At 33.2% G+C, this 11,468-nt stretch overlaps 1 protein-coding gene across 5 annotated transcripts in view; it reads left to right on the top strand.

The window, feature by feature from the left end:
* The first annotated feature begins 7,973 nt into the window (after positions 1-7,973).
* Positions 7,974-11,468, top strand: part of Smr (nuclear receptor corepressor smrter) — a 426,844-nt gene continuing 423,349 nt past the window's right edge. Inside the window, exon 1 of one of the 5 annotated variants that reach the window (XM_088226003.1) lies at positions 7,974-8,100. The gene's annotated coding sequence lies outside the window, so the exon portion shown is untranslated. Of the gene's footprint in view, positions 8,172-8,238; positions 8,340-11,468 lie in introns of those variants that run through there. The other 4 variants (XM_088226001.1, XM_088226002.1, XM_088226005.1 and 1 more) reach the window with 4 other exon arrangements.

Below are 11,468 nucleotides of genomic sequence, written 5' to 3'. Positions count from 1 at the left end.
TATTTCAAGAGCATGTGGACAACACACTTAATGGTATATAAATATATGCAATATCTCGCAGCAGTCTCCTGCAATGGTATTTTTCCTTAGACAAAATCCAGACTTGTACACTCCCCCTGAAAATGGCTTTCGTTTTGGAGAACTTAATATGTTCATCCAGGACATTGAACTAATTAACTCACTATTTTTTTACATCTTACTAAACCTGTATACCAAATTACAATGACCTACCTAATATACATAGATATCTTCATGATCTTTGAACAACGAAGTATGTGATTTTGGGCGGTTTAAAATATTTTATGTCGCTTTTTGTCACAACTTGATAACTTGATAAGCACCAAAGTATACAATTTGATGCTTTGGTTATTTACTCATGTATTTTTTTTTTAACCTGTAATATAAAGCATTCATAACTACACTTACAACAGTAATAAGAATGTTCATTGCTACAGGAAATTGTATATTAAAAAAGCATAGAAATAAACAATAATATTGAAAAAAAATTGACTTAGTCTGAAATCTATTGAATTTTTTTTTTTTTTTTAAACACTGTACCTTCTCGAATTTCCTAACAAACCAATGATTTAAATTAGAAAAAAACATATACGCAGGTTCATGAAAATGTAAGTAAAAAAATATTTTTTAAACTAACTACTTTGAACGGCGTAACCAGTTCATATGAATCAACCAACGATAAGAGAGTTGTGGAAGATTTTCGGTTTAGTAACCGTCAATGGACCAATAGGGGAACTGACCGAGAAGAAGCGGAATAGAACTTGAGACGTCACACGAGGTAATTTCAGAAAAACAAAACTTCAGAAAATCATAGGGCTTATAATAAGATACGTATTTTTTTCTTATTTTAAATTGGTTTATTTTACAAGTCTATTAACAAATTTAAAAAAACACCGAACTTCCAATGAGAAATGATTCTACAGTAACAGCGAAACGACAAAGTCCAGTATTAAAGAACGAATTAATGTGTAACAACGCGCTAGATATCTTTAGTTCTCTACTCTTCGTAGAATAATATAGAAACTTGAATGTTGCGATTGTATGGTTTTACTATGAATATATATATATATATATATATATACATATACTTAATATGCATATATAACAACTACCTATACGTGTACTTTAATTCATAGCCAAATACACCCTATGGCGCATAGAATCGAATTGTTTTAAGGGACGTTATATTATTAATCATCATCCTCCTCTCCACACTTAGTGGTGCGTAGAGCACTCTATTTTTATTTTATTTATTTATTTGAAAATTGATTTGTCAACCCTTACGGATTATTACATTCATTTTACAAAAATAATATGTAATTTTTTATTCATACTCTGTTGTTGGTTATAATATTTTTTACATCTTTTGAAAAGTTTGTCTGAGTCTTTTGTTTAATTTTGTCTGGTAGTTTATTGTATAATTTCAGTCCATGGTTTATTAGTCTCGACTGTCCTTGTCTAGTTTAAGAAGGTTGTATATGATATGTTTCCGATATTCTCGTATTGTGTCCATGCTTACTACATTTTTTTTCAAGTTTTAGTTCTTCGTCTACAATTACATCAGTGGCTAATAATGTATGGATAATTTTTAAGGATTCTAGTTTAAAGAGTTCAGTTACATTTAATTGCTTAGTTTTTTTTAAGAGTTCTCTAGTTGCTGTTAGATATGGAAGGTCAATATATTTTATTTTGTTGTCTTTGTAGACTGTTTATGTCATTTTGATTTCCAGTTACCTATAGTAGTTGCATAAAACACACTTAAGTTTTTACACAGGCTTCATACATTATTTTTTTCGTTTTTTGACCAAAATTTTTGATTTTTAAAAAAAGACTCGATAATGCCGCCACTTTGCTGATTAAATTATTTATATGAATTGAGTTTCTAAATGCAGTGCAAATCGAGCTTCCGTTACATGACGGTAAAGTGATCAGCCTATGGCTTCAGATGCCAGTCCAGAATCATAAAATATTACAATCAATATTTCATGTCGACCATGGTAGGAATCGAACCTCAAGACTGGCTTCAGATGCCAGTCCAGAATCATAAAATATTACAATCAATATTTCATGTCGACCATCGTAGGAATCGAACCTCAAGAATGGTAGGCGAACGGCAGACTTATCTCTACTCGATTCCCTTATTCAGGATTTTCACCTGATAACAGCCGTCGCGTCGAGCCGAAATTACTCGTCCGGGGTTCGGGTTGTATTTCACACAGAACTGTATTCTTCATCCGTCTGGACACAGAGAACTATCTAAACCACGTTTCTTCACAAAATGTGTGTATTTTTCTACTGTGATCAAATGATTGTTTGTTAATTTGGTGGTTTGATAAAGAAATAAGCGATTGATGACGACAAATATTGTCATCAATATTTTGAGTTTGTCCAAGGACTGGATCTTAACATATTGCAACAGAGATGAAGAACATTTAATAATAATAAATATTTACAGGCGTTTGCCTAGTATGTAGGTGAAATAATAGATGAATCTTACCATCTCTTTTACTTCACGTAAATCAAAAGATCAAAGAGTTGAGGAAATTTGGATGTTTAAACATGGGCAGAATGGTGGATGTTACGCAGTGTGTAAAATGGCCATTAAAACCAGGCATAGTTCCTGGACTGATACCTGAAGCGTGAGACTATCATCTTACCTTCATGTAACAAAAATGATCAAGATACGCTGCGATTGGTGTGCCAACGCAGTGTCTTATGTACCATTAGGTGCGGAAAGGAAATGATCATGATTTTAATTTAAGTACAAAAAAAGAGAACTTGCGCTTTCATAAAAAACAACATAAAAAAACTGTATCACGGTTTTGAGAAAAATTACGTATCAGCTAAGTAAACAAAAATCCATCTTTCCGTCAAAGGTCTTTTTTTTACCAATAAGACGTGGTGATGGGCGCCATATGCCATGGCCATCCGCCATGTTCCATGTTCGGCCATGTTCCCCGTCCTTCGGTCTGCGATCGGCGATTGGCCCGGCAATCAACAACCAGCAACGGACTGTTGCCAGACATCTCCTGACCTGAGAACGAAATTCATTCCGGGTAACGAAGTCCGGCAACGCCGCCGCCGCACCGCGTCGCTCAGGAAGATCGGAGAATACTCGGTCAATTTTGGCCGAGACGACTCTCGTAAGATTCGGAGCAATTCGACTGTCCGACCTTCGCATTTTTTTCCAAATCAATAAAATATAAACCTTAACAAAGACGGAAACACATTTTGTAAACGGAACTATTTCTAATACTACGGTAGGCAGAGAGGATGGACCACCACTCTCGTCTATCCTGACATTCCTGACACGTTTTCCTAGCATCTTCTACATTCGTACATCTACGTTATACATGACTAGGTTTCCATATTTCGCTAGGGTCTCGTCCGGAGGTTCTGGAATGGGGTAACAAAAAATGCAATTTTATAATGGTTTTTCAGAAATATAATAGAAATGTTTTTCTAACATTTTATTCGGTGCTTCTGGCGGAAGAAGTACCGCTGGCCATATGTTTTCTATGACTTAATATTAACGTAATACTGCAATATTGATTCTGCAGTCCCTGGCAGCAGACGACATTTTTTATCGTTTATTTTTACTGGGCCAAAATCAATGATATTACTCCCTCCACTATGGTTTTATGAGCAGGAATGGAAATAAAATACTCGCTCAATTTCAAAAATCAACAAAAAATATCATTTTTCTTTCACAGAACCTATCGACTTCCACTCTATCGAGGCAAGTTCAGCTTCTATGAAGGTCTTTAGATACATCAACTGCCGAAACCATTTGCCATCTTATTTTCACATTCATAGTCAGTACGGCCGTGGAAGATTTTAGTTGATTAACAGCGTTGCACTGTGTAAGTTTAAATCGGGACATTATAAGTTTCATCGGGACGTCGGGACAGAGAGCTCAATAACAGTGACAATCCCGATATATCGAGACGGATAGCAAATAGCAACCCTACACATGACCTACGGTTGTGTCCGCTTTTGACATTACCAGAATGTAGATTTTGGTTTGTCCGATCATGCCACGACTTTCTTGGTCGTTCACGTCCTACGTTACCAATAATTCTCTCCATATGTATCCGTTTTACCATAATTTCGTCATCCATTCGTTCAACATGACTAAACTATCTCCGTGACTATCTTAAAGGACGTCGACACGTAGACAATACAATATTGTTTTGTCCCAGGACTCGACCATCGTCCACGTGTAAACAGCGATTTGTAGGACAAAAAATTGTCCCGAGACATCGTCGCTAAGATAGACCGGCAGGCTATCTCCGCGAAACAATAATTATCTCCTCCACAGCGCGCGGCCAACATTTTCCTCGTGTAAACACGTACGGACAGGACCCTGTGACAATAGCAATTTGCGTAACGTGAACGTGTCGCTCCAAAAAAAACATTCTGCCGATAATAGCGGGAGAAAAAAATCATTTTTATTATTTAGTTCGTACAAAAATTTGACAATTCCAATCCATTTTGGTATAAAATAAATAATCTTTTCAAGAATTCACTCGTAATATACGCCGTCGTGTATTCATTTTTGTAACGCTCACGTGTGAACTGCGGCCGAATTTTCGTATTGTCCCAGCCTCTGCTTTGGGACAAGACAATATTGAAGAAAGAGGCCAACGCCTTTATCATGTGGGTGAGATTCATCCGGCTGAACCATTTCACACCATTTTTAGATTTTTAAAGTAAAATTAAGTTTTATATGTGAAAAGCAAAATATGCATACCTTTTTTTCTTTTAAACGTATTCAATTATAGGTTACCGATAAAGATACTCGATAGACAGTCGAGGATAACTCTCTTTACTTCCCATTGTAATCGGGGCCCAGTTAGTTATAATGATTTGAGAATGTACAAATGCTATCAAATCAATGAACAAATTCGGCCCATGACAGATCGTAAGCCCCAGTAAATGCTAGATTTCCATATTCCGTTTCCTAAAATCGTTTTGCCTCTCTGTGGTAATAAATAGATCTAAATATTTGTTTAGTTATTCATGCAAATACATATATTATTAAAAAAATAACGGATCTCTAACTTTATGAGGCCAAAGGCCCTGTGTTGAGTTGGGGTACAAAAAAATGTAAATTGGAAGCATGGACACATATTTAAATAAACATCTGGAAAAATAACAAAAAACTCCCTAAAAAGGAAATCCAGCCTGTTTACAAACATTTGGACATTCTCAAAACATTGTTGAAAAAACACGTTATTCATATATTAGCAACATGTAAAACAGCAAATATTTCGTTTCCCTTAATAATTTGGAAAAAAATATATCAACTCTCGTGCAAAAATTCATGTACGAAAGAGATTTAAATATTTCTTTAGTTCATATTTATTTTTTTATAAATATAACTAATTATCTATTTAATCCATGTGTTGGATTGAATTTACAAATGAAACGATATAACTGTTTTGTTTTTCACAGTTTCAGTGCGTTTTTCATTTCTGGGCAGCATCACGTCTGATCGCGATGAAAGGCCGTTAGATAATGAAGGCACGGAAGGAAATTACCCACGAATCAAAATGATATTTTCTTAGCGCTAATAACGTGTCTATTTATTTTTTTTCTCAATGACCAAAAGAAGAATTAAGGCAGGTATTTTTCATTAAATTTATAACTTACCTATATAAAACCTCCCGTCACTGCTGATCATTACGTGTAAAATATGTGTACTTTTTTTTAAATTTGGGAAAATCGTCGTGATCGTAGAACAACGTATGTAAATATATATTTATGAACATATGTGTATATTTGTAACTAACTAAATATCAAAGGATGTACTTTTGTACTAAAGTGTCAAAAAATATAATTTAAGTTGAAGCAAATCACATGCGTCGTTGTTCTACAATAATGACGATATAATAAAATTATATGTTTCTACCGCACCTGTATTGATGGCATAGTAAACCGTTATTATCTGTTTACAAAAAAATGTATTTTTAAGAAAGTGCCAAGGTAATAGATACAAAAAAGGCAAGTAAAAATATTATTTCATAACAATAATTACTGTCTTACATTTATTGCGTCATTTGACATGTCATATACCATCGCACTACCAAGCTGTTTGCGATTTTAGGCCTAGGGTGAAGAAATTAAATACCGTTTTTCTATACCAACGAGAAAGAGTAGAAAAAAGTTATTTTATCCATATAGTATTCCGTTTCTTAAAAACCATAGTAAATAATGTTTATTGTCGTTTCTCTGGAAATGCGACGTTGCCCTTGAAATACACATATTCAAGTTCCTACTTACATAAAGTTTGTGGTAATTATCACCAGATAAATAAAGCATGATATAAACGTTACGGAATAAAAGTATTATTATACGGAAAAATGTACATTAATCAAAATTCAACTATGTTAAAATTGTTGTACATAAAGGTGGTATATACGAAACCACTACAATGTCGATTTGGCGTGGAAGTAATGTTATCAGGGGTTTTTAAACGGAAACGCTGACATGCAACCGTCCAATGAAACATTTTCTACATATAAAAAAAGGTAAGTAATTTTAGTTAAAAATACTCATGATGCCGCATAAAAAGCAAAAAAAAAAAGATTTATTCTTCAATCACGTCACCTAACCCAACAATAAATCACCTGTCGATATGTTTATCGAAATGCGATCATGGGCATAATGTATGGTAAAACTATGTACGATAGGTGCACAAATGTCGAGATCCGTGCATTTTGTAAGGATTAGATCAGCATTATAGACAAAATCAATCGTGAAGTTCTGCGTTGATTTTGACACGCAGAGCGAATGTTCTGCGAAAGAACGACATAAAATCTTTACGATGCGAATGTTGATGGTTGCATAAAACGAGAAAAACCGACAAAGACATGACATGACCAAAATCTAACAAATACTTGAAGATGGACATGTCAAATGTCGAAAAAATAAGCACGCATGCATGAGAAGATGTATTAATGCAGAGAAAGCGAGGTATGTGTGCAAAAACAGAGTGAAATGGCGTTCTTTTCTCTCTGCCTACCCCTACGGGGAAATGGTGTGACAGTTTGTTTTGTTAAAAAATAAAAATTCTAAATGTGTAGTTAAAAGAATAAATAAAATATTTCATAATTCCGTCAAAATTTTAATTGTTTGTGTTTTAATCACGATATAAAATAAACATTGTCAGTCATTATTACGTAATTTCGTACTTTCTGCTTGAATGGATTTTCCTACGCACTAACGTTTCTCATCGGGATAAAATAGAAACGTGTAACTTTTCGAAAAGTTAATTATTTCACATCAGTTTCAAAATAAACTCTTAGATGGATAGGAACAATGGATTATTGACATTATTGTATTGTATTAAAAGGAATTCAAGTAGGGTCATTAAAAATATTAAGACAAAAAACATGCATAATTTTAACAATGCTAAATCAGAGAAATGCATAAACTAGTGTTCACAAGAAAACTGCGTCAGTATGGCAAAACGATTCTAGGTGAATTTCAGCTATTCATCGTTAAATCGTAAATTGCGTAGGTAGACACAATATTACCTACCTACCCACGCTCAAACATAATACTAAACGTTATTATAGAGCAAAGGTATTGTATAAGTATTTCTTTGTAACAATTTTGCATATGTTACACATTATTATTTTCATTTTATTACGATAAAAATTGATTTTATTTCTAATTACCCACGTAAATTTTTAGCTCAGCCGACGATAAGTGTTATGTACTGAAGAAACGGCTCTTATCTCGATGCGTATGTGAATTATATATACATTTAAAATTGAAATAAAAAATATACGAAATATCGCGTAGAGAGTGGTCGACGCTGTTTGGAGCCCCTGAGCGAGATTTCGGTGTGCGGTGTGGCCGTCGTCCGTCTCTCTCTAGCACTCCCCCCTCGACAGAAATGGAATCGCCCGGACCCGTTTCCCCTCTCCCTCTCCTCAACAGCCGCCATGTATATGTCGGCTATGGCTATACAACGTTGCCTGTCGTATAATTTTACTCCACGTAAAATTCAACTGGAACAGTTCAATGGACTCTCGAAATAACTTCAAATACGTTTTTATAGTGTAATACTAGGTGTGTGATTGTTCCGAAACGTTAATTTTAATCCTAAAAGGTGTATTTTCATTTTTGGTTGTGTTTTTTGTGTAAGTTTTGTGTTCGTTCTTGTCCTTTTACTCATTTTACTGGTCCCCGCGATAGGCCCGAGACTTTCAAAGACGTCTCCGCGGTCGCTAGAAGCGTTCCGTTGGCATTTTTACTCGTATCTCGATGATTTATAATAATCCCGACGCAATTTCCGAAAGTATATAACGGTAAATAAAGTGCATTTTTCAAATTTCGTCTATAACGTGTCGTAACTATCCGAAATACTTCGAGAATGTCTTCGAACCAGTTCGTAGCTCTTATTTACGCGACAAACGTTCGTATTTTATAACAATAATAACCCGCGATCGATGAATTCGTATAAAATATAAATAAAAGTTACATATGTGTTGTTTAAGTTTACATAATAGACCGCTGAAGTGAGCCAAAATGAAATAACGCAACGCACTGCATACATATTGCGAGCATTAGTACCGCTATAATTCGGAAAATCATGTCAGAATACCTTTAAAACTTTCCACACGATCAAATACTACGATTAATCTACACATATTCTCCTTTATTTCGACTGAAAATAAAAATAACTATAATTAGAACGCGTTTTTCATCTCAAATCACGTTCATATTTACAAAATGTTCGAATAGTTCGAAAAATCGTTGAAATATTTCTCATTTCTGTGTATTTAAATCAAATCGAAACATTTAAAAAAAGTTTAAAGTGCGTGAAACTTCGACAAAAAATAAAAAAAAAGATAAAAGTTATACCTCACGTCATAAAATATGTTCGGTTCTACAGTATTAAAGTGTTTTAGAGTGCATTTTTAACAAAAAAATCAGTGATGCCGAAGTTTGAAATGTGATTATTCGTAAATATAAATTTACTATCTGTGAAAAAGAATAAATTGTTTAATTAAACAAACGTTAACGCGTGTATTTTTACGTATTTATGTGTTCTCATCAACAAATTTATTTCGCAAAATCTGCAAAAAGAAAACATTTAAAACAAAAACATGTTTATTTTGTAACTCGAAATAAAGCAAACTTCCAGTAAAATCCATTAAATAACTTTTCATGAGAAAGAAATGCGAAAATATAAAAAACAAGTGATAAAAAAGTGTACAATAATACCTTTTAAACAAATTTAAGGTTTTTCTTAATCTGAACTGCAAGGAATAAGCATAAAAACTCATTTAAAAAGGCGTTCAACTAATTATTAAATAAAAAGTATGTTTTAAATGTAGAAAACAATATCTAAAATTTAAAAAAATAAAACGATATTACATAAAAACTTATTTAAAAACAAGTGGTCAACATTTCTAAAGATAAATATTGCGAGAAAATTGATAAAAGTACACATTTTAGATAATCTACTTACAAAATGAACGTGTTATGAAAATATAACCCGAATGAAATGTTCTAATAATATAAAAGTACCTACGTAATACTTTATTTTCGTGATAAATCGTGTTTTTAAATAATAAATTGTGACAAAATCGTCTCTGAATCTGCCCTATGTATATATTACTGTGAGTTTTCATTTTTAATAAAATGGATTCGATATTTTCCGTAAACGTGCCACGCAATTTAAAGAAATATATTGAAAATATGCTTTTGTTAACTTAAAATACTAAAATAAATGATTTAAATCAAAAGTTTATCAAACATTTAAAAAACCAATCAGTGTGATTTCTCATAAATAAAACTTAAATAAACCTTGTATGTGACGTGTAATACCAAAATCCTAATTTCGTGTAATCATCGACCACGATAACACAGTAATCAGTGTTCTTGCGCCGTGCCCTATGCACCAATAGTGAGGATAGTTTCAAAAAGATAGCGAAAGAAATTTGAAAACATCGTGTAGTATATTTTAAAAACGGCCTGTAAAAATATTCGTTCAGAAATCGATCCTAAAATAATAAGATGCGCTAGAAATTAGTTTTACATAAATTTAATTCAAATATACAATAAAATATTTTATGAAAATCAGTGTTTCAATGCGCCTCCTTTTAAGTATATTACGAAAATGACGCTATGAACTAAAAGTGACGATAAAATGAATTAAAACCACTTTTCTAAAGCGCCCTTGAGTAAACTTTACGAAAATGCGGGTTATTCGAACTAATTACGTAAATAAATTTCAATGATAAGAGTTCGCAATTAAAAGTGCTCTCTCTTAAGGTAGTATTTAACAAAAATGGCGCTATATAAGTTACGCGGCGTTTACGCACGAGTCGATCCGTGATAAATCGTGTTATGAAATAAAGTGCGACGTTCTTTTCTCTGGCTAACCGTACGGAGAAATTGCGTGATGTTCTGTAAAATCCACAATATTTTATAAGCTTTCAAGTAAATTCTAAAAAAACAGATTCAATTCATATTTATTTACATCTAAGAACTTTAATATCCTTACAGAAATATTATGAAATTTTGGAAAATGTTTTCCGACGCGGCATATTTTATTTTTCCGTTACTTCACACACACCGTGTAACATTTACCATTCTGCCTGTGTTTGAACATCCATATTTCTTCAATTCTTCTAACGGTTGATTTTTGTGAAAAACAGTTAAAACCTTTATTGGCCTTAGTGAGATTTATCTGATTGAATTATTTCACCTGCGTACCTACTAGGCAACGCCTTAAAGCGATAATAATTAACATGAGCTCGATTCTAATCCCCTCGATGTCATTCCCGGGTAGGTAGGCTGGAATCCACAATGTTTTGACTATGTCCAAATGCTTGCAGACTGGCTGGATTTCCTCCATGGGAGTTATTTATTTTTATATTTACTTCACCAAAGTCAACAGATGGAAGGGTTGAGGAATATAGGCAGAATGATGGCCAAGTAAAAGTAAAATGGCCACTTAAATCAGCCAATGACCGGTCATAAGCCCTGTAAATGCTTAGACTTCTATATTACCTTCTTAAAAATGCCTTTTTATTATTAAAGATAACTTATATAGCGCCATTTTTGTAATATTATAAATGATGTGCGCTTTAAAAAGTGATTCTATATAAATCAGCCAATGACCGGTCATAAGCCCTGTAAATGCTTAGACTTCTATATTACCTTCTTAAAAATGCCTTTTTATTATTAAAGATAACTTATATAGCGCCATTTTCGTAATATTATAAATGAAGTGCGCTTTAAAAAGTGATTCTATATATATACATTTCATTTAATCAAAATAATTTATTTTGTTATGACATGCTACGGATTTATTCAAATGATTTAGAGAACGAGTGGGTTTTAAGTTTTTTTCCGAAACATCATTTCACTCTCACAGTTTTGCACCTCTGCTGGGAGAGCATTCCATGCCATAGGTCCTGCGACCG

The sequence above is a fragment of the Micrasema longulum genome, unplaced genomic scaffold (genome assembly GCF_059751315.1).
Source record: "Micrasema longulum isolate JH-2025_06_02 unplaced genomic scaffold, ASM5975131v1 h1tg000403l, whole genome shotgun sequence".
NCBI lineage: Eukaryota > Metazoa > Arthropoda > Insecta > Trichoptera > Brachycentridae > Micrasema > Micrasema longulum.
This window is presented reverse-complemented; position numbering and strand designations above follow the sequence as displayed.